At 45.5% G+C, this 24,726-nt stretch overlaps 1 protein-coding gene across 6 annotated transcripts in view; it reads right to left on the bottom strand.

Annotated features, from left to right (window-relative positions):
- LOC110506377 (zinc finger protein 536) overlaps positions 1 to 24,726 on the bottom strand; it is a 203,120-nt gene that overhangs the window by 122,898 nt on the left and 55,496 nt on the right. For all 6 annotated transcript variants that reach the window (XM_090222128.1, XM_090222132.1, XM_090222126.1 and 3 more), the window contains exon 3: positions 11,989 to 12,117. The gene's annotated coding sequence lies outside the window, so the exon portion shown is untranslated. The remainder of the gene's footprint in view (positions 1 to 11,988; positions 12,118 to 24,726) is intronic.

The following is a 24,726-nucleotide window of genomic DNA, read 5'->3' as shown; positions in this document are numbered from 1 at the left end:
CACCCCCCCCCCCCCCCCCATCCCTGTAGTGTTTATAAGGTTGTATTACAATCAAATCTGGAGCAAGAAAGCCTGTCTATTTTTATTAATTATAGACCGGCGCTGATGTGAATGTATTCCGAAAGCATCTTCAAAATAGGTCGGCATACAGTTTTCTATTCTTATCCCATTTAAATGTCAACATGGTGCAAAGCCCTACAAATTAGTTCAGGCAGACTTCAACCCCCATTTAACATTTGAAGCTCTGTTCTGTAAGCTCAATGTGTGATTTAACGCAGTTTACACATATAAGGAGCTAGTGGTTTGTCTTTCAAACTTCTCATTTCAATACAGATTTTACTGCCAACCTTCCTGGAGAAAATGCTGGTGGGGGGGAAAGGAAAGGATTATATAAAGCAACAGAAACAATGCATTAGCTTTCGTGAATAATAGATTCTCCGTCGGTCCGTGCGAGATCTACGTTTTTAAGCGTCTCCGCATAAATCCTCAGCTGAGATGAACACATCACAATTGGGGGGGGGGGGGGGGGGCGATTTCTTGAACATCTACCCAAAGATGTCGCTAGTGAAAAACAACTATATAAAACACCCCTGTTTATATGCAGGCCGGACACAGTCCCCATAGAGTTACAGGAAACAATGCAACGGAGATCTGTTGTTCAGGTTACTGGTTGTTGAGCATACCAAACAGAGTTCAGACATCTAATACACTGGACCTATTGATACAACCTACACGAGGAAACACGTACCACCATGAACGTCTCCGCAAACAAAACAATCCCATTCTTCTCCGAAACGCAATCTGAGATGGACATGTCGCATGGAACGCTATAGAAAATCAAAATTTGATTTGGATCGTGACGGGGATAAGAAAATACCATAGAATGCGCACAACAGCGGCTACTACCAATGAGGTCCACTGGCCAGACATGGCCTTCATTGACTCAGCCTCGCCATGGCAGACAGGGTAAAAGGCAGATGAATCGCCTCATACCCTGGGGAAGTGTCTCACATGTCAAGCTGTTTCACACCACTGAAACATGGGCTCAACTACAGGCCTGTGGGCCACCCTAAGTCCAGTCAGCCCTGAAGGAGGCCTTGCTTTGTGGGGTAAGAATCAAGGATGTGCCCCATACGCTTCATTGCACTTCTGGCCATATCTAAGGCATGACTGCATCAACGCCCAGCACAACCAGTTTATTCAGGCGATATGGACCAAGGTCCTCAAGCCCAGTCACAGTTTTTTAGTGCCACAACCTCAATCTAGTCCATTCTGTGTCTTTTGACCAATAGCATCCAATGTCCCCAGCTCGCACTTGCCTCAGATAATCTCAAAACCTGCCATTATAAGTCACCAACTCAGATATAGCTACTTTACATAGGACAAATTCCCTGGGAGACTGTTCCGTGCTTGGGGCTACTGTTTCTCCACCTCATACTAGTGTCGTGGCACGGCCCTTTAAATGTCCTAATGGTTCCTTTCTCTGTGGTTTGTTTCTCTCCCTACAGCTCAAAGCAAAGTGTTCTATGGGTGTGCCTAACACGAGCGAGCTGAAATGTCAAACGCGTTCTATATCTTTTTATGCACAGAGCGGCCCTAAGGGGTTTAATTGACTGTGGCATAAAGTGAGTTTGAGGCCGACGAAAGAGCAACGTGAAGATGTTTCATCAACAGACAAACAATGAGCCCAATGGCTCCCATCGAATTGGCAGGAGGTGAAGATTCCCCAAAGTTAAAACACATTTGTCCACAGAGTAAGTCAACTTTCTATGGTATCCATTCAAAATGGGGGGGAAAAAGGGTTTAGCTTCCAAGTGTGTGAGAGTGAGTATGTCAGCGTAGTGTGTGAGAGTGAGTGTGTCAGCGTAGTGTGTGAGAGTGAGTGTGTCAGCGTAGTGTGTGAGAGTGAGTGTGTCAGCGTAGTGTGTGAGAGTGAGTGTGTCAGCGTAGTGTGTGAGAGTGAGTGTGTCAGCGTAGTGTGTGAGAGTGAGTGTGTCAGCGTAGTGTGTGAGAGTGAGTGTGTCAGCGTAGTGTGTGAGAGTGAGTGTGTCAGCGTAGTGTGTGAGAGTGAGTGTGTCAGCGTAGTGTGTGAGAGTGAGTGTGTCAGCGTAGTGTGTGAGAGTGAGTGTGTCAGCGTAGTGTGTGAGAGTGAGTGTGTCAGCGTAGTGTGTGAGAGTGAGTGTGTCAGCGTAGTGTGTGAGAGTGAGTGTGTCAGCGTAGTGTGTGAGAGTGAGTGTGTCAGCGTAGTGTGTGAGAGTGAGTGTGTCAGCGTAGTGTGTGAGAGTGAGTGTGTCAGCGTAGTGTGTGAGAGTGAGTGTGTCAGCGTAGTGTGTGAGAGTGAGTGTGTCAGCGTAGTGTGTGAGAGTGAGTGTGTCAGCGTAGTGTGTGAGAGTGAGTGTGTCAGCGTAGTGTGTGAGAGTGAGTATGTCAGCGTAGTGTGTGAGAGTGAGTGTGTCAGCGTAGTGTGTGAGAGTGAGTGTGTCAGCGTAGTGTGTGAGAGTTAGTGTGTCAGCGTAGTGTGTGAGAGTGAGTGTGTCAGCGTAGTGTGTGAGAGTGAGTGTGTCAGCGTAGTGTGTGAGAGTGAGTATGTCAGCGTAGTGTGTGAGAGTGAGTGTGTCAGCGTAGTGTGTGAGAGTGAGTGTGTCAGCGTAGTGTGTGAGAGTTAGTGTGTCAGCGTAGTGTGTGAGAGTGAGTGTGTCAGCGTAGTGTGTGAGAGTGAGTGTGTCAGCGTAGTGTGTGAGAGTGAGTGTGTCAGCGTAGTGTGTGAGAGTGAGTGTGTCAGCGTAGTGTGTGGGCGTGTCAGTGTCAGCCAGTAACAGAGAGCATATGTCACTTAGTTGAGCACTGTCTCAATGTATACGTTTATGCCACTTGTTAGTTCAGACCTGCTTTGACTACGAGGACGGTCTCCACGCCGTGCTCCCCGTGCTCTCTGTTCAGTGTCTGTCTACACCAAGCAGTACAGTAGGATCCCTCCTGTTCTCCGTGCGTCAGCTGCACCTCTTCCTCGATGCGCACGATAGCCCGACTCGCCGAGCCAAACGCGCGGCGTTGTTCTACGACTTCAAATATTCATCAAACAGAAAGAAAAGAGAGATTCCTCCTATCCCGCGGTAGTAATTTACCAATTATTTGGAGTACCTGCTGACAGGTACGTGTCACAGTCTGCTACATTCGCCCCCCCGTCCCCCCCCCCGTCCCCCCCGTCCCGCTCCTACCTGCCGCCCTGCCTTTCCCCTGCTGCGGAGAGAGCCGCGCCGCTTCAGGCACACGGCGAGACGAGACGAAGAGGAGGAGGAGGAGAGTTTGACTGCAGCTCTGATGCTTTGATTTGGGAAACGGCTAAGAGCGACGGAGCGTCGAAACTTGGCTTGCTCCAAAACACGCAGCCCGAGTCACTCTCGGGGCGGTTCAACTACTTTCCAAAGGAGTCCGGGCTGACAAGGCCTCTCTTTCCGAAACTCAACCAGCGAAACAACGATACAAACACGACGAATACAAAACACACAATAAATGGCTCATTAAAGAGAGCAGACGACTACACAAACAAAGCAGCCTTCACTGGCTGTCAGCGGCGCTCTCTGTGATGAGGAGCACAGTGGAAGAGGAAACTCTCTGAAACAGTCGCAAACCACTGCCAAAGTCACTGTGACGGATCTCTTTGCCTGCCTGCCTTATGTCTCCATTTGTCCTGGTGACACATCTAACGTGGATGATAGGCATTGGGAGAACTAGGACTCCGTAGCTCGGTCTCAGTGAAACAGACCATCTCTTTCCTTCAGTGGAGGACCCCAGAGCTGAAGGGGATGTAATTCAATTAGGCCCTGTGTGTGTGTGTGTGTGTGTGTGTGTGTGTGTGTGTGTGTGTGTGTGTGTGTGTGTGTGTGTGTGTGTGTGTGTGTGTGTGTGTGTGTAAAGATGCGCTCCCTGAGCATTATGGGAGTTTGGAGGAGCTGGGGGTCTACACGGGGCCATCAATCGGTGTGGAAGTTCAGGCCACCGTGGGCCAGGCGTCCGGGCAGGCGGGCCACTGGAGAGGGAGGAGAGGAGAGTGCTGCCTCTCTATCTCACACTGTGCCCTGAATAAATGAACATCTCTCTAGTGTGTGTCGCGTTGAGGAGGTACTTCAAAAAAAACTGCCATCGTTCACTCACCGAACGAACGTAAAGAGCTTCTCCTCTGCCTTTTGTTAAGAAACAAGACGGAACACAACAAGACGGGACTGAACAGTCGAGTAAGAGCGCGTGGGAGGAAATAATTTGTTTTTCAAGTTAATTCTAATGGTCAGCAAAAATAGCGAAAAGTGTGTCTTTAGGATCCATATACTGTATCAAATTAATGCAAAGTAGACATCATTTAATTGCTTTATTCTCATTGGAGGAGAAAAGCTCAAGTATATTGTCCAAGGCCAAACAAACCCAGACATCCTGTGTGATTAGACAGTCAGGACAACAACTGCCTAAACATGCAACAGAGGAGTGCCACTGACTGCTTAAGTCGAGTACAGGAAATGTGCAATAGTGCTGTCACTATGATGAATGATGACATGATTCCTCCTGAACAGATTGTGAGCGGTTGCATCACGCACCGGCATTTGGGACAGTCAGATTCCAGCATTGTATGACGCAGTCTTTCCCTCAGGTAGGGCAGGTTCACTGTACATCTGGGGCAGAGGACTTCTCACGCTCATTGGGGCGGCAGGTGGCCAAATGGTTAGAGCGTTGGGCCAGTAACCGAAAGGTTTGCTAGATCAAATCCCTGAGCTGTCGTTCTGCCCCTGAACAAGGCAGTTAAAGCCACTGTTCCCGAGGCCGTCATTGTAAATAATAATTTGTTCTTTATTTAGTTAAATAAAGGTTCAAAAAAATAAATTGTGGCTGGATCCACTTTATGATACTAATCCCATAGACGGTCATTGACCCGGCCCATGAACATATCTGCCACACAATCCAATTCTAATTCAAAAAGCCCTGCACCGTATCTAAACCTCTCTCTGCAGCGCATGGTGTGTGGTGTCTGCATGGTGACAAGCATCCTTAAGAAGCTTAGGTGCATGCGTGCACAGTGTGTGTGCGTTTTCAGTCGAGACCGTCTCATAAATAGTTAACAGAACGACGCACGGGAAGGAATTAACCACCTTTACTCGTCTTTAATTACTACAAAGTCCACCTCTGTACCACCGATCTATAAATACATAGTGAATCCCAAGTGGCACTGAAGTTACTCAGTCCAATGTCTTACAGAGATGTACCTCAGCAAAAAAAAAAAATTTATCCTAGCCCAAAATGTGAACCGTAACACAGAAATTGGGACAAACCATACGTTCTGTGTATTTTGGGATCCCACTAATTCATTTGGATAATACTACAAAAAAAATGATATCTTTAAAAAAAAAAAAAAAAAAAATGATGAGAAAAAAAATGAATTTGAAGAGGGAGAAAGAGAGAAAAGTCCTAGGGGGATATGTGATGAATCCAGGTCTTAGGGGTGTTCCAGGGAGTAAAATAAGGTTGAACCTCAATAGGATCAACATTCAGGGCAAAACTGCAATAAAAGTAGAAATCTGACAGAGAAAATGATCTGTAATTAGGACAAACAGCACTAAAAGCAAGTTCAAAGATAATTGTTTTTAGAGGGGTGTGTGACTGACTGCGAGGAATCCCAGGGCGGCCAGTTTGTGTGGTGGAGAGAGAAACAGAGAGAGAGAGAGAGCGAGAGACAGAAAGAAAGACACAGATAGAGGCTAGTGTGCGGGAGAGAGAGAGAGAGAGAGAGAGAGAGAGAGAGAGACAGACAGACAGACAGAAAGAAAGACACAGATAGAGGCTAGTGTGTGAGCGAGAGAGAGAGAGAGAGAGAGAGACTAGAGACAGGCGAATTAAAGAGAGAGATAGAAGGAGAGCAGAAAGAGAGCAAGTCCAAAGTGAGATGAGGGGTTAAAGGGAAAGTCGCTGAAGGTGAAATCTTCCATTGGTATTTGAGGGAAAAGGAAACGAACAAAGACACCCTGCCGAACAAGCACCGATCCATCATAAGACCAGGCCATAAAAAATAAAAAAACAAGTGTCCCCAACACACTTATCCCCCTCACACATCTTTCCACAAAGAGGCCTATTGTTGTTGCCTTTTCACAACACATTGGGCTTTGATGGATTCTGCCCGCTAAAGAAAAGGGCCCGAATGAAAGGCAGGGGTGTATGAAGAAAGAAAAATAAAGCATGCTTAAACAAAGATATGAATTAAAAGAAAAGAGGTTGCGAGATGGCCCAGGACCCAGGACTGTAGACTGTCCCTGAGTTGCGCCCGAGGCCCGAGCACTAAGCCAAAGCCTTCTCACAAAGACTATAGAATTCGTTTTTTTTTTTTATCATTAGGGAAATAAAGAAATGTTAATAATAATGTCTATCCTCTCGTTATTTACCTACCTACTTCATATGCACACTACAGAGAACTACTTTAGAAAACCCCTGTAAATATCCTATGAGAAACAGTCTAGAGTTGGTAGTTCTTAGTACTTCTCTTTGGACTGCTATGGTAATGTCTGTTATCCTAACAAGCCCTAAAAGTCCCTAAAAAACTTCACCAACTGAATGTCGACTTCAAAAGCCCTACTTGCATAAAGCAACCGGTAGATCGTGGCCCCAAAGAAACGCCTTTTTTCCCTTCTAGGCCGCACAGTGAAGTCACTCTTGGCATGTCTCAAAACATAACATAATTGTGTTTTAGCGGACTGAGACGGGGGACTAAAAATACACACAATAGCGTAGAGATGAGCAAACACACACAAAAAAAAAAGAGAAAAGAAAGCGTTTGTCCTTCAGCACAGTGTTTTCTCTGTACTGTCCCACAGCCAATAACTGTGGAATAAACGGATATGTGAATTAAACCCCATTGTTTTAAAGAGCTGCTGCTATATTTAGTCGCTTTCGACTTCATGCAATAGAATTTTGCCAATGTTTTTGTATTTCTGCACTTGGACTGCATAACTCACGTTGTGTGAGCAAGTGTAAGTGTGTGTGCATGTGTAAGTGTGTGTGCATGTGTAAAAAAAAACAAAAAAACAACAGTTCAGCCATGCGATTTTTGCAATTAGAAAAGACACAAAAATAATTATTCTGCAGCACACTCAGGCGACATATCCTGAATCGACGATGCACGGATCACGTGCTTAATAAAAAGGTTAATCAGTTGTTAATCAGAGGATTAATAACTTGTTATTTTCTTTACAAAACCATTAATATTATGCCATAAATATTTTATGTTGATGGGTCATTTTTTTTGGGGGGGGGGAGGAGTGGGGGTGAGAGCTAGAGAGTGCAATACAGGCTGATGTGCATTAATCACGTTTTGGCGAAGACAAATACATTCATTCATGTTTATTAATACAACCTTGGTGAAAACAATACTCTTTACGTGATGAATAAAGTATGTATCAACAATGCCACAAAAGGACAGAGATTCGGGACTGGAGACTGGAGACAGCGGTCCAAAGTCAAAATGCTAGGGGCAAAAGTTCATTAACATTTAAGATAGGGCATAAACGGCTTAAGGAAGGGGGGGGGGGGCAGGGCTGATTCCACATTGTAGGGACAGTGTCGGGAACGGGTGTGGGGGGGTGAGAGTCTGTTCTGGGGGAAGGGGGTTAAACAGAGATTTTCTGTCCCTTTCTTAACAAATTACCCTGCCGGTTTGCTAATCAAAGCAAAACAAATATTGCCTTTCGTTCGCTCCATTTGTTGAACGAACATATGACGTTCCCAAAATACTCATTCCCAGCTCAAATGTAATTAAATTGTGCCTTTAGTGAAAACATGCAGTGGTACTCCAATTAGTTCTGTTTTTGTCATTGGGAGAGAAAAAAATGGAGTCGGGCATGCCCAAGGCACCGTCGTGTCCCGGAATGACACAATGCCTTGGCGGTATGAAGTGGGTGTGTTTTGGAGATGGTGTCTGGGTACGTTGGGGTGATAGGGGTGCAGAGTGTTTATAAGTTGGTTGCCTGGATGAGTTTTGGAGATGTTGTCTTGTTGTTGTGAGGGGAATACACAGTCAATGTGTTGATAAGACGGTGGATGTGTCTATTTGAGACGGTGGGTGTAGTAGGCACAAGATCGCAATGGATCTCTTGATCTCTCTCTTTCTCTGGTCTTCTCATTCTTGTTCTACTATCTCTCTCTCTATATATATAAAGCTCTGTGAAGTATGTGGGTAGCAAACTATTGAACTGGCTAACTAAGTAATTGCTTATTTTCATTTACCTCTAAATTGTGTTTTTTATTGACGGACTGCATGGATTGCCCTGCAAAATGTCATCCATCTACCTGTCGATGAATCTATCCGTTCATTTAGTGATCAGTCCACCTGATATGCATTTTACTCATGTCTAAACACCTTTATTGGCAATCAATGGAAAGCAAAGAATGTCGGAAACTAAGTAACTTGCAGGCCTGAGGACATATACAACATCGGATATTTGTCAATGGCCACGCATCAAGTCCTGTTGCTGGACTTCTAGATACCGAGAAAATGTGCAGTACCCACTGGCAGATCACAACGTAAAATGCAGTGTGTCCGTGTGTCTGTGAGTTTTGTGTCTTTATTTAACCAGGCAAGTCAGTTAAGAACAAATTCTTATTTTCAATGACGGCCTAGGAACAGTGGGTTAACTGCCTGTTCAGGGGCAGAACGACAGATTTGTACCTTGTCAGCTCAGGGGTTTGAACTTGCAACCTTCCGGTTACTAGTCCAACGCTCTAACCACTAGGCTACCCTGCCGTCTCTGTGTGTCCATCTGTGGCTGTGCGCATTTCTGTGTCTGTGTGCCTATATTATCTCTCATGTCCTCCTCGCCGCCAATCTCCATAAACAGAGGAGAGAAGGAGAGAGAGAAAAGGCAAAGAGGGCAAGCAAGGGAGAGATTGAAGATGAAAAGAGAGAGGGGAGATCCATTTTGTGTTCAGTTAAACACTGATTTCATCATCTGGGTAAAACACATAACTTAAAACTGAAATCAAATATTAAAAATGACAGGCCTTATAAGTGCGGTGAGTGATCCGGGGTCACGGAGGGAGGGAGGCGCGGGCGGCTTGTCAGCCACTATCTGTCAGAGTGAATTAGAAACAATCAGGGAGGACTGAAAGGGAAGGTGATTGTTATTAGGCAGCAGGGCTGTGAGCAGGCTCCCCAGATGTGGCCATGCATATAAAAGAACAGGAAGCCAGCAGTTTAATTCAGGAAGCGCTGGCGTACACGGCCGCACAAAGCAGGAAGGGGGGGCGGGGGGGAGAGGCCCTTTGTCGCTAATAAGCTCAAAGTTACTTTGATAACAGGCGGGGTTAGGCGCCGGAATAAAAGCACTTTTCTCTTCTTTTTCTCTGGGTTTCATTTCACACACCACCCTCAGCAGTCAGTCAATATCTAGGAAATATAATGGGAGTGGAGAAATCAGGGGTGAAATGTAGATAAGTCGACCTTAACACGCGAAGGGGAAGAGACGGCTGTGCCCATATATCAATTACCCCTGCTATCATAGGAGGATGATGAAGGGCTTGAGTGTTGGGCTCCAGGCCCCCCAGCCCAGCCCCCTTCGGTCCCCTCTGTCGTCTGACAGTCTCTCTCTCTCCCCTGCACCGGGTAGGGAAGAGGACGGACGTGCCTGCTTTTGACTCCAGCGCCAGACCTGCTATCTGTCAAGGGCTCCCACTGCTCCTCTGAGACAGACATCACGCCTACAGATTGTTGTCATGGACGACGGCAGGGAGGGGAGGGGTAGATGTGTACAATATGTTTTCAAAGGGAGCCGGGCTTGATCTGAATGATAAGGAGAGACGCTAATCTGCTAGGATACGGCCTCAAAGGCACATTGGCTCTGACACTGAAAACCTCGCGCCACAGAGAAGCAGCTCCCTGGTAAACCCCTATAGACCCAGGGAGGCCAACTATCTGCATATGTCGTACTGTCACAGTCCGGCAAGAACTCCACGTTCCCATCACAAAAACACACGGCTAGGCTAAAAATGATCACTCAATCCTGCGCATTTATGTCACTGATTACACAAAGAACATTGGAAATGTTTCTGTGTCAATTTTTTCTTTTTTTCCGAGAGACTGAAGGGCTTGAGGATATTTTCTACTGACAGCTTTCGAACGTTTCGCATTTTCTACGAGTGTATCGCGACAAAGCCGCAGGTAACGCGGGCCCTTGTCTCAAGCACTAGTAGCATTCAACTCCAGCAATGTGAAATCAATGACATCTGAAAATGAAGGACGTTGTTGAGACTGTTGCTTCCAACGTGCCTCCATCTCCTTTAAATGTTGAATGGCTTTCGATCCCCATTTTTACTTGTGGTCGGGAGAGATATCTCCAAAAACGATCCCAGGCTTGAGATTTAGCGATCCCGTAATAGGTTTAAACTGCTAAATAAAAGCTTTATGTTTATCCTGGTGATCATTTGCACGGTGTACTTACACATGCTTCTCCAGTTTGTGCCTTCCAGGTTTGTGTTCGGAGTCAAGACTAGAGGGTGGTATGCGGTGTTTAACATGTTACTGCTAAATATTCCCCAGGGTAATAACAGTGTATATATGACAATTGGAAGCGTGAGAAAATGAAAGAAAGAGGGGGGGGGTACAGAAGAGACAATAAGAGAAACATATGGAGAGACAGAGTCAAAGGATACATGCAGAATAGTGTGTGGAGAAGAAGGAAAAAGCGAGTGACACAAACAGAGAGAGAAGTGACGGAAAGGAGAAGAGTGTGAGTCAGACAGCGGAAGGGAGAGGGACGTAGATGGAGGGAGGGTGGTTGAGTGAGGTGGCTCTTATAGTCAGATCCTTCCTTACAGGACATGTCTTAGATTTCAGTGCGATTAGATCGTGAGGGATATGGGAGATGTTCGAGAGGAGCATTAGTAATTAATCACTATGAGGTCTGGGATTTCCACTTTCACTGTCTGGGGCCTGGGCCTAGCTAGATACCCTACAAACTTTTTTTTTTAAAGAACACTACCCAATGTCCCTGTTTATTTTTTGGATTTTTTTTGTGTGCGTGTAGCTTTCCCAGTCTGTGTTAAGAGAGAATGAAAAGGGAAGCAAAGAAAAGGCATCACAAAAAAAAGAAAGATATTGGAGGGCTTTAAGAGGCAAATCACTTCCTTTCTGCAGTGTGCTAATTATTACTCCAGCCATAACGAGCTTTAGTCTCCTCCATAGACACAGACGGTGTGCTTTAAGCCTTCACACGGATCACTACTGTAGGGAATGAGTGACCATAAAAACAGAATGGCCTTCACTTACGCTTCTTTCTCACCATTTCTCTTCTTTTTTTTTTCTCCTTTTTTTCTGCACTATGAATAAATTTAGTCTGTCCCGGACATGAAAATGTCAAATACCTAAAATACACCTAGGCTAAATAGCGTATTAATTTTTAATGCTCGCTCATCCTATGCTGCTATTCTCATATCTAGCCTGTCTGCCAACAGCTGTTGCAGGCTCCCTCGCAGGGGATTTATCATCCATCTAAAAGAGAAAGTTGTTCAAAAGACAAGGAAGGGAGCCTTATTTTCATGGATCCGTACCTCTCGTTTAATTCAAGCCTGGAACGTCTCCCTGTGATATACGAGGAGAATTCAATTACACTAATGCCAAAACATAAATTGTTCATGATTCGTCCCACATTTTCCATGTTATATTGCGAGCTGGCTCTTATAAATGAAAAATAAATAAGGTGGGTAGTCATGAAGTGGAAGTATAGTGACATCGGAGAGGTGGCACAAGGGGAGGGGGGAGATTTGGAACAGGCATGTTTCAGTGGGGTAACTGAGTGACGTTCAGTGTGTTTTTAGATGGCTGGTGATTATGGTAGATTATCACAATCCAGATTGTAACAAAGTTACAAGCATTAGCAGAAACCTATGGTGGCAAAGTAGAGACTGTGTGACAGAAGGTGTGTGTGTGTGTGTGGGGGGGGGGGGGGGGGGGGAGCATACCTTAACACACTAACTGCATACTGGTCTGGAGCCTGTCTGTCAGGTTCGAGGAGACCCAGGCAGATCACTGCCACTGAGTCACTACAGCACACAGCAATGACGACCGACCTAGATGGTTGTGTCTCTTTCCTGTCAGAGAGAGAAAGGGAGTGGGAAAGAGAGGGAGAGAGAGAGAGAGAGAGAGAGAGAGAGAGAGAGAGGGGGACAGGGAGAGAGAGAGAGAGGGAGATTATGTCAAGTGAAATGTAACAAATTCACTGAAAGGCAGCGATGCGCAGAGGTCAAGGAAATGCAGCCGAAAAAGGTTAAAGATGAAATCAAAGCCGTGCCTTGCAGCGGGCTGAAAATCTATCCCTCCAAGGCAAGGCCATCGCTGACGCGCGGCAGACAAGATGCTAAATACTGCACGGCACTCTGGGATCTTTCATTTTCATCCGATCAATAAGGGCTTATATTTATCAGGATTCCAAGCAGCTGCCACATCTGACAACCTCCACTTCATTTTCTCACTCCTCCTCCTCCTCACGCTAAATCGGGAGCCATCAACCATAAAAGAGACTGAGGCCTCTAGCTTCGCCATTTACACCCTCAGACACAATTCCATTAAAGGACCCCCCTTTTCTGGTTAAAGAAACATGCGTTGTCATTATGGTTTTGGCAACAGACCACCACGCTCTTCATATGCTCTTTGTTCCCTTATCCCCACCCATAACGCCACAAAGAGAAGGCAGACTTCAGACGTTCACACATTAGACCCCTTTTCTAATGTTTGAGATTTATTTCAAAGAACCAAACTTGTGAAGCCCCCCTATAATTCAAAGTATTAAAATGAGGGGTGTAAGGGGGTGAGTTAAAGGGGGTGAGTTAAAATAGCTCAATCTCTAATCATCTGTACGACAATATTTGCTGTGAGGCATTCTAAATAGATTATCGCTGGTCCATCTGTGTCATCATTGATTTATAAGGCATTAAGCTGCTTTGGAAAAGGGAGGCCTTCCCACTACAGCAAAAGGCTTCTTCTTTTTGAAATCAGGGGCATGGCAACAGAACAACCCCGGCACTTGTCTGCTCAAGAAACTCTTTCCTTGAAGCGTTAGTGAGAGGGGAAGTAAAAATAAGATGTCTGTATCCGGTTTTAGGAAGCATGAACCTTTTTTTTTTTACAAAGAGATGGGGAGGAGGGGAGGAATTGTAAAAAAAGAGAGAAAAAACACACACAAACACAAAAAACAAGGGACATCATTAACATATGAATACTATATGCAAATGGTTAGGAGAGAGCAGATGTTGGTGCATTTAATTGACCTATATGTGAATTGCATCCAAACCTTTTACTCTGTTACTACGCCCAGTGTACAATATAAACTGGATTCAGGGACTGGCACACAGAACAGCAGTGTGAATGGGGAGTAGACAGAGTGAGAAACAGTTTGAACACTGAGAGACGGAGAGAATAGGTGTTTCAAAGGAGAGAGGCGTCTTGACAGGAAGCTGTCAGAGCTGGATGAAACTCAAAGACAGCGCCTGGCTGTCACTGTCCCTCTGCTGTCTCGTGCGGATGACATCACCGTGCGACTGTGGAAATGGATCACTTATGGCCCTTGGAGAGCAATGCCGTCTGTGACATGTTACTGTATGCAGCATTAAGGCCTGTATTACAGCACACTGTCTTTATGGATATTCATGTCTAGACTTCTCAAACCTCTCTAATTCTCCCTGCCTCTTTTCTCCCCTTTCTCCCTGCCATTAGTTTCTCCCTCTTTTCTCCCCTTTCTGCCTGCCATTAGCTGCTCCCTCTTTTCTCCCCTTTCTGCCTGCCATTAGCTTCTCCCTCTTTTCTCCCCTTTCTGCCTGCCATTAGCTTCTCCCTCTTTTCTCCCCTTTCTGCCTGCCATTAGGTTCTCCCTCTTTTCTCCCCTTTCTGCCTGCCATTAGCTTCTCCCTCTTTTCTCCCCTTTCTGCCTGCCATTAGGTTCTCCCTCTTTTCTCCCCTTTCTCCCTGCCATTAGCTTCTCCCTCTTTTCTCCCCTTTCTCCCTGCCATTAGCTTCTCCCTCTTTTCTCCCCTTTCTCCCTGCCATTAGCTTCTCCCTCTTTTCTCCCCTTTCTCCCTGCCATTAGCTTCTCCCTCTTTTCTCCCCTTTCTCCCTGCCATTAGCTTCTCCCTCTTTTCTCCCCTTTCTCCCTGCCATTAGCTTCTCCCTCTTTTCTCCCCTTTCTCCCTGCCATTAGCTTCTCCCTCTTTTCTCCCCTTTCTGCCTGCCATTAGTTTCTCCCTCTTTTCTCCCCTTTCTGCCGGAGAAAGGAGAGAAGTCACGCATCTTAAGCGGAAATGTTTGCATGGGTGAGCCATGAGAAACACAGATGCTATTTTCATCTAGGCTCTGCCTCCTTGTCTCCCTCCCTTTCTCCTGCTTGGGAATGTCATTAAATTGTATTAAATAGCCTTTTGTCCAGAGGGCAAGGACCACCCCGATATATGATAATACATTAATGCCCCAGTGTTGCAGCCAGTGAGCTGAGACGATTTTAAGGCCGAGAGCTGGGCGGAACAAGCATGAAGCACCATTGTGTGTGTGTATTTGTGTGTGTATTTGTGTGTGTGTGTGTGTGTGTGTGCGCGCTACGTGTGCATGTGGCTCTCTAACAACTGTGACACATACTAATAGAAACATACCTAATAAATAACAAGCTTTCAGGGTCTGGCAAGCTGACATTTTCTCTGTGAGCAGGACAATTTCATATCTGCGGTGCAGGGAACCAAATTGCATCACACAGAGATGCCAGCGGATTAGCATAAAAATTAACACTTAGATTTCAGCTTATTGCCAACCCCACTCCTGCTCCTCCTGCCACACAACAATCAATTCCTCTTATGAATCTGATTAGATTCCATGACGCTTATTATCCTAGGCATGTCCCTACACTGCCTTCCAAGGCTCCAAGACCTATTTGTTTAAATAGAACGAAAGAGCTGATAAATCTATAGGTGTGCTTCTCATGCACACGCATGCCACCTCTCCCCCTACTCTCTCTCTCACTCTCACTCTCTCTCTCTTTCTCTCACTGTTGGTCTGATCTGCAGATCACCAACGATGTGGAACAATAGGGAGTGAAATCGATCTTGACGGTTACGCTGTAGCACTGTACAACTTAGCTGATGTCCAGATTGTTCTGGGGGGGGGGCACAAAACTAGCTCATGCATGAAAAAATATATTTAAAAAATAAGTTTACACTTGGTAAGGCCTCCGATGTTCTGAGCTTGTTTATATATGACGGTCCAGAGACCATCTTTGCTTGATCTCCCCCTTTGACCACCTCCCTCCGATGACAACTCAATCAATGAACTGACATCTCATGATTGATGCTGTTGTTTTCCAAACTGCTTGTCCTTTTGAGATTCTTTATGCCGTGAATAGCGCTCCAGAAGTCGAAAAGAATATTACTGTTATTCTAAAAGGTCAATCCAATGACAACGTTTTTGGTCTTTTTCTTCTTTAGACCAGCACTAAAGTAGACCTTTTCAGTCATAAAGTAGGCCTTTTCAGTCATAACGTAGACCTTTTCAGTCATAAAGTAGGCCTTTTCAGTCATAACGTAGACCTTTTCAGTCATAAAGTAGGCCTTTTCAGTCATAAAGTAGACCTTTTCAGTCATAAAGTAGGCCTTTTCAGTCATAACGTAGAACTTTTAAGTCATAACGTAGGTCTTTTCAGACATAAAATAGGCCTTTTCAGTCATAACGTAGGCCTTTTCAGTCATAAAGTAGACCTTTTCAGTCATAAAGTAGGCCTTTTCAGTCATAAAATAGGCCTTTTCAGTCATAACGTAGGCCTTTTCAGTCATAAAGTAGGCCTTTTCAGTCATAACGTAGGCCTTTTCAGTCATAACGTATGCCTTTTCAGTCATAAAGTAGACCTTTTCAGTCATAATGTAGGCCTTTTCAGTCATAACGTAGGCCTTTTCAGTCATAACGTAGGCCTTTTCAGTCATAACGTAGGCCTTGTCAGTCATAAAGTAGGCCTTTTCAGTCATATCGTAGGCCTTTTCAGTCATAAAGTAGGCCTTTTCAGTCATAACGTAGGCCTTTTCAGTCATAAAGTAGGCCTTTTCAGTCATAACGTAGGCCTTTTCAGTCATAAAGTAGGCATTTTCAGTCATTCATCAAGTGCACAGCTATTTCCAATGGCCTCCGTGTTTATCTAGGGGGAAATTGGAGCAAGGAAAACCATCTCATGTTGGAAAGCTTAACACTGTTGCAATGAAACATTTTTCAATATAGTACTTTAGAAAACATTGCACAAACATGTAGTAAAAGCAGAGCACACGTTGGGTGGCTTGCTAGGCAGAGAGACGGGGCTCACTTTTGTTTAGACGAATGGCATTTCATTGCATCCAGATGTCTTTAAGCACCATCCCTGCACTCCAAGACGTACGCAGAACATACACAAACATTTACATCTAACTGCATTCCTCCTCCATGCTTAAGAGTGTCCCGGTCCCCTCCACTCCCCCAGACTATGGCTCGTGTTAAGGTGAATTACCATTCAGATCCAGGGCTTTAAGACTGGAGGATGAAACGTGATTAAGAGTTCCTGTCTTGTGTGTGTGTGTGTCTCCTCTGGGCCTTCTGGCTGTGAACAGGAGAGACGTTTTATCCTCTCGTGGGTTGAGAATTCCACGCCGGCGTGAAGCCGCGTCACATTGTAGGCCACGCGCCTGAGGAGATCTGGGACAGAGGTGTGCCAAGGGCTGAGTCAGGCGTTACAAAATAAGACTGGTATGTAAAGGCCCCAATTTGATGCCCCAACTGCTCTACGACACAGTGGAGCAAAGACGGAGAGAGAGAGAGAGAGAGAGAGAGAGAGAGGGAGAGAGAGAGAGAGAGAGAGAGAGAGAGAGAGAGAGAGAGAGAGAGAGAGAGAGAGACAGAGAGAGAGAGAGAGAGAGAGAGAGAGAGAGAGAGACAAGAGACAAGAAACAAGAGAGAGATGAGACAGAGGGAGTAAAAGAGAGAGAGAGATGAGACAGAGGGAGTAAAAGAGAGAGAGAGATGAGACAGAGGGAGTAAAAGAGAGAGAATGAACGTCTGATGTTATAAGTGGATAACAACAGCCCCTGCGATGCAGCAGTGGAGGGGCAGAATAATTTAAACCAGCTAACCCCTCCTCACCCTCTAGTCAACCCTCTATTCTTATGTTAACACCGCTAAAGAGGAGTGGGCCCACCCAGCAGTAGAAACTTAAGTCCATGCTTCAGGAAAAAATAATCTATTTCTCTCCAAAGGCTAATGTAACTTTACTCACTTACACCGTCCATAAGCGCAAACTCCGGCAACACCAACACATTTACCGTGCCTTTAAAGGATATTACCTTTCACAGAGTTTAAGAACAATAAACGGGGTGCTCAGCTGGTCTATTTTCCCTCTGTAATGCCTCGCAATGGCCGGGGAAGAATTTGAAAGTCTTTAAATTCAGAGTAAACACTGCTCTCTTTGTTGATTGTACAGTCTTTCGTTTTTTTTTGTTGTTTTTTTTTTGTTTTTTGGTGCGGATATTTTTTTTCTCCTTCAGAGCCTGTTGTTTTCTCTCCAAACAATACATCCCCTCTCACATCTGAAGTACACACCTCGCTGACATTTTATAGGTTAAACCCTGTCGAAACGGCGAGTCTTTGTACCGACGGTTTATTTTTTATGGCCGTGTGTAATTAAGGCAGCATGTCCTATCTCTCAGCCATCTATGCCAAGGCCTTTATTTAAACAACTTTATTGTGAAATGTTTGCGTTCTCAGCATTCGGCGGGGCCCACACACAGATTATTATTTCATACTTCTCCAGGACTTTTTGAAGAGTTTACGCTCAGAGCGGTTATTGTTTTTGATTACCGGCAGTCTCTTAAGACTCGACGCGACCGGCTAAAAAAACATGTTTACAGAATCCGGGTGTGAACTCCAAGGCCTTACCCAGGCCAAATGTACATTCTCCATATGATTTATGGAGCTCAGATCAAACTATTTATGTCCACGCACGGCTGTTTAAATTCACTGCTCTGTTTTTTTTTTTTTAAGAGTGCACGGGCATGTTTGCATTTCTCACTGTGTTTAATGGAATTTGATGGAAAGATTGACTGTTTACACTTCATCAGAAGGGATACAAAAATAATAGTAGGCTCAGCAAATGCTTATTATCAGCTTATTGGAGTAGTAATATCTAATATCTACCCATAGAAAAAGTGGTTTCCAGTATTCCCAACACAGACACACACACACACACACACACTGCAAACGGGCATATCCACAAACCAGAAACACACATCAAGGTTGTCTGGGGGCCTACAAGGCTGTGGGGGTCACTGTGTGTCTGGCTGTCTAAGAGGGTGACTTTGGCAGTCTCTGTGTGGTTTCAGGACCGGGTTGAACGTAAAAGTGAGTTCTGTTTGTGGAGACACAACACTAGACAGGATCAGGCTGAAAGTAAATGTGAGTTATGTTTGTGGAGACACAACACCAGACAGGATCAGGCTGGAAGTAAAAGTGAGTTATGTTTGTGGAGACACAACACTAGACAGGATCAGGCTGAAAGTAAATGTGAGTTATTGTTTGTGGAGACACAACAGTAGACAGGATCAGGCTGAAAGTAAATGTGAGTTATGTTTGTGGAGACACAACACTAGACAGGATCAGGCTGAACGTAAAAGTGAGTTATTGTTTGTGGAGACACAACACTAGACAGGATCAGGCTGAACGTAAAAGTGAGTTATTGTTTGTGGAGACACAACACTAGACAGGATCAGGCTGAACGTAAAAGTGAGTTATGTTTGTGGAGACACAACACTAGACAGGATCAGGCTGAACGTAAAAGTGAGTTATTGTTTGTGGAGACACAACACTAGACAGGATCAGGCTGAACGTAAAAGTGAGTTATGTTTGTGGAGACACAACACTAGACAGGATCAGGCTGAACGTAAAAGTGAGTTATGTGTGTGGAGACACAACACTAGACAGGATCAGGCTGAACGTAAAAGTGAGTTATTGTTTCTGGAGACACAACACTAGACAGGATCAGGCTGGAAGTAAAAGTGAGTTATTGTTTGTGGAGACACAACACTAGACAGGATCAGGCTGAACGTAAAAGTGAGTTATGTTTGCGGCGACACAACACTAGACAGGATCAGGCTGAAAGTAAATGTGAGTTGTGTTTGTGGAGACACAACAATAGACAGGATCAGGCTGGAAGTAAAAGTGAGTTATGTTTGTGGAGACACAACACTAGACAGTATCAGGCTGAACGTAAAAGTGAGTTATGTGTGTGGAGACACAACACTAGACAGGATCAGGCTGAACGTAAAAGTGAGTTATTGTTTGCGGAGACACAACACTAGACAGGATCAGGCTGAACGTAAAAGTGAGTTATTGTTTGTGGAGACACAACACTAGACAGGATCAGGCTGGAAGTAAAAGTGAGTTATGTTTGTGGAGACACAACACTAGACAGGATCAGGCTGAACGTAAAAGTGAGTTATGTGTGTGGAGACACAACACTAGACAGGATCAGGCTGAACGTAAAAGTGAGTTATTGTTTGTGGAGACACAACACTAGACAGGATCAGGCTGAACGTAAAAGTGAGTTATGTGTGTGGAGACAACACTAGACAGGATCAGGCTGAACGTAAAAGTGAGTTATGTGTGTGGAGACACAACACTAGACAGGATCAGGCTGGAAGTAAAAGTGAGTTATGTGTGTGGAGACACAACACTAGACAGGATCAGGCTGGAAGTAAAAGTGAGTTATGTGTGTGGAGACACAACACTAGACAGGATCAGGCTGAACGTAAATGTGAGTTATTGTTTGTGGAGACACAACACCAGACAGGATCAGATTCCGGAGCAGATATAATTTGAATGGTGTCTTCTGATGACCGATGCTCATTACACCAGCATGCACAATTTAAGTGTGACACATCATAGTGAGTCAGGTGGTGGTAGAGCACAGGGCACCTCCAAGAAGCTTCCAGTCAAGGAGGCTTGCTCTTATCACGTACACATGCACCACCTATCACACCTTTGTTGCTCCTTACTGTTCTGCTTTTTAGAAATATACAGCAAAGGATGCTGACAATCAAGGATGGGAAAAGGGTGGACTGGTCACACCTCAGCAGTCACATGTACTGCACTCTATGCCTTGTTAAAAGCCACCATACAGACACTCACTTTTATACAACAACATTCAAAAAGGTTCTGTTTAATCTGCATCCTTACTTGTCCTGTGTAAGAAAAAAAAACATCCGCTTGCCCCTCAAAGAAAAGAAAAACCCAATCCCAGATATGAATGTTGGTAAAAAGGCTTTTTCATTCTCTGTTCCCTAATAGAAAGCTCTCTACCGCCGTTCCCCTTGTAACCCACAGCCGTCCCACAGGAGTTGGCCTGGGACATGCCCTGTCCTCTATGATAACCACAGGGTGAATATCTCCTATGAATCGCTGGCCATCTAAGGGCTCGGGGCTGTGCTGTTGTGTGCAGACGGGACTTCTGAAAGCCTGGGTTTGCCGTCTTTGGATGAAGAAAATGAAATTCTTTCACTTTGAATGTGTGCTCTGCTACACAGCCACCCAACCTTGCTAGTCGCTTCATTTCTGTTCTGAGTTCAGGTGTTCTTTTTCACTCCCTCTGTCTGCTGCTACTTGAGCATATTTACTAAGACCCTACCATCCTAATAGTGCATACTGTATATCCGAGGTTGACTAGCTACATTTGAGTAGTTTAAATAAAGCAGGGAGAAAAAAACCTTCTCAGTAGTGACTCCATCTGTTTAATAGCTTGACTTGTGCTTAAGGGTAGATGAGTGCCAGGCAGTCTGACCTGAGGCTTGTTAAGGGAAACTAGACGGGTGGATTGTGTCTCCGTGACACACGGGCACAGACACACCAGTCATCTATAAACTCGCCAGAGAGGGAGACCCCCAAGTCTCTCCAGGCACATTAGGAAACCGCTCAGCAACGTGTTTGCACTTGTGCTACAAATCATGCTATTCCCACATTGCATTGGAGTTGAGTTCTAGCGTAACGGCGTGTGTGTGTGTGTGTGTGTGTGTGTGTGTGTCAACAATCTGTATAACCTGCACAGACCCTGGCCCTGCCTGGAGCAAGGCAAAGCCCATGTGAGAGGCTTGTTCTGCAGCACACAGGCTGTCTCACTCTCTCTCTGTCACTTTCCTCACAAGTCCTCAGACCATCATCCCCACACCTAGTTTCATACATTGGCAAATCCACACACACACACACAGCCTTTTACCACAACCTGCCCGACAACACTATGCTAATGTGGTCTACCCCGACAACAGGTCGAAGCCATACTACCAGATCTGGGCTTTAGTGTAGCCTTATTCATCCGACCTCCCCCAATCGCATGTGCTGTAGAAGCCTCACAGCATAGGGAGTCAGGGCAGACACTTCTTTACCTCAGCCTCACAGCATAGAGAGTCAGGGCAGACATTTCTTTACCTCAGCCTCACAGCATAGAGAGTCAGGGCAGACACTTCTTTACCTCAGCCTCACAGCATAGAGAGTCAGGGCAGACACTTCTTTACCTCAGCCTCACAGCATAGAGAGTCAGGGCAGACATTTCTTTACCTCAGCCTCACAGCATAGGGAGTCAGGGCAGACATTTCTTTACCTCAGCCTCACAGCATAGAGAGTCAGGGCAGACATTTCTTTACCTCAGCCTCACAGCATAGGGAGTCAGGGCAGACACTTCTTTACCTCAGCCTCACAGCATAGGGAGTCAGGGCAGACATTTCTTTACCTCAGCCTCACAACATAGGGAGTCAGGGCAGATACTTCTTTACCTCAGCCTCACAGCATAGGGAGTCAGGGCAGATACTTCTTTACCTCAGCTTCACAGCATAGGGAGTCATGGCAGACATTTCTTTACCTCAGCCTCACAGCATAAAGAGTCAGGGCAGACACTTCTTCACCTCAGCCTCACAGCATAGGGAGTCAGGGCAGACACTTCTTTACCTCAGCCTCACAGCATAGGGAGTCAGGGCAGACATTTCTTTACCTCAGCCTCACAGCATAGGGAGTCAGGGCAGATACTTCTTTACCTCAGCCTCACAGCATAGGGAGTCAGGGCAGATACTTATTTACCTCAGCTTCACAGCATAGGGAGTCAGGGCAGACATTTCTTTACCTCAGCCTCACAGCATAGGGAGTCAGGGCAGATACTTCTTTACCTCAGCCTCACAGCATAGGGAGTCAGGGCAGATACTTATTTACCTCAGCTTCACAGCATAGGGAGTCAGGGCAGACACTTCTTTACCTCAGCCTCACAGCATAGGGAGTCAGGGCAGATACTTCTTTACCTCAGCCTCACAGCATAGGGAGTCAGGGCAGACACTTCTTTACCTCAGCCTCACAGCATAGGGAGTCAGGGCAGAAATGTCTTTACATCAGACAAAGGGAAACAGATCGAACAGGCCACCTGGCCACCGCCAAGTAAGCACTTCTCGGACTGAGACGAGAGCGCTGAAACTGGATCCATTCTGCAGGGTCATGTCACCAGCACACATGGACCAAATGTCCATTCATCTTTAAGTACAGGACACAGGGGGAAAACAATTTTGGTTGAAAATATAATCTTGGGGCAAGTCCCAACACTACATAAAATAATGTCAGGGGTAAATACAGGCTACTTCATATTACGGATCATTCTGATGTTAAATGTTATTGGTGATAGAGAACATTGGTTGCTGACCATTGAAGACCTGGGATGGCATGGTTTATGGTCCACACACACAGTGCACGCCACTCAGAGCACTATCGATCGCACCTGGCTCCGACACACTCTCATCGGTGTCATTCAAACCCTCTCAATTTTTAATCACCAGTTCAACACTAGATCCAGTCCCTCCACTGGGCTACGCACGCACACACACACACACACACACACTTACTGTAAGCAAGGTTAGACTGCACAACCGACCAGAAAGAACACAACAGGCCCACAGACAGGCTCATACAATAGATCTCATGGCTTTTAGAAAGCCCACCAACTTTCCCCCTTCGGCTTGACCTTGCTCGAGTGATATTCATTACATCATTAAGTTACCTCTTCATTAACTTTTCATTATTTATGGAGGCTTTGGGGAGTGGAGTCTTTATCAAATAGTATCTTTCGTTGAGCGCACTATGTAGAGGACAGCTCCCCCTGAGAACCAGCCCGGTATCTTTCTCTCACTGCCAACAGGAGTATCAGCCATGAGCCCTGTCATCCCATACCTCAAAAATACTGCTCTGATCAGACTGGGGGGCAGCTACTCTGGCTTACAAACAGAGGGCGTGTCCTCTATAAAATAGTCACAGGGATTCTAGCATAGCTTTATAGCCACAGCGTATAGTCATCAGTTATCTTTCTGTCCCACTCCTATCTTTTCCCCTTCATTTATTTAATATATTTATATTACAAAGTCAAACTTCTGTACTATGACCTCTGACTCATCCAAACATCTCTGGATAGAACACATAAACATATTTGTGTTTCTCTAGCCTTTACATGAGCACCATTCTGTTCCCAAGCGTTCGTGGCGATCTGTCATTAGCGATACATCGGCCCGAACGCAGCCACAGATTGCGTTTAAAAAAGTTCTGGCCACCGACCATTTAGCATCACCAGCCAATTATAAATGGCAAATCACAATACGCAGATTTTTTTCTCCATCCCCTCCTAACAGCAGACCCTGGCAAGGCTCCACGGCTTCTCTTGAATAATGTGGTGATAGCCCTTTGTGCTAGGAGCTGCCCAGCCATTTGTTATTTCACACAATGAGCTGTGAGAGAGAGAGAGGATTAGGGGTCTGGATGGCACAGTGACCTGAACACCCCCTGTACCACAGGAGCCCGTCCCAAATAGACTACAGTAATACAGCCCTATACTGTAGCCAGGCTAGAGAGCTGCCTCTCAATCTCCAGACCATCTAAAGATCATTTGTCAATTACAGGAGGCTAATGCATCGGGAGGCGAGAATCCCCACTGAAATAAAAGGGAGGGAAAAAAGTGAGAAGAAAAAAAAATCTCGAGAGAAACGCTCACACGCTAATAATATAACTTAAACATGCTGAGAGAGAGCATTATGCGCAAATGGAAATCAAAAAAGAAAAACACAGTGTAATTTAAACTGGGGCAGGAATGGGTTTATCTTACAAATGGTAATTCTCTCTCTCTCTCTCTCTCTCTCTCTCTCTCTCTCTCTCTCTCTCTCTCTCTCTCTCTCTCTCTCTCTCTCTCTCTCTCTCTCTCTCTCTCTCTCTCTCTCTCTCTCTCTCTCTCTCTCTCTCTCTCTCTCTCTCTCTCTCTCTCTCTCTCTCTCTCTCTCTCTCTCTCTCTCCTCCCTCCCTCCCTCCCTCCCTCCCTCCCTCCCTCCCTCTCCCTCTCCCTCTCCCTCCCTCCCTCCCTCCCTCTCCCTCTCCCTCTCCCTCTCTCCCCTCCTTTTGAGTAAGGAGACCAGTGCAATATTATCACGGAAAGAGCATTCACTATGAGATGGGTCTCTGCCCAGTCAAAAGGAGATCTATGTTTTGTGTTGAAAGGGTTAAAAAGGTGACACTGAAGTAATGGTTGTGGAAAGCCTTTCTGGGGGACGAGGAAAGCCAGGATTTTCAAGACACAAAGGTGAAAGTCTCTGAGGTGAATCACATCTCCACAATAGCACACCGCCCCCTGGCCTTTAAAACATACCTAG

The sequence above is a fragment of the Oncorhynchus mykiss genome, chromosome 26, assembly GCF_057628025.1.
Source record: "Oncorhynchus mykiss isolate SJ-2025 chromosome 26, ASM5762802v1, whole genome shotgun sequence".
Classification (NCBI taxonomy): Eukaryota; Metazoa; Chordata; class Actinopteri; order Salmoniformes; family Salmonidae; genus Oncorhynchus; species Oncorhynchus mykiss.
This window is presented reverse-complemented; position numbering and strand designations above follow the sequence as displayed.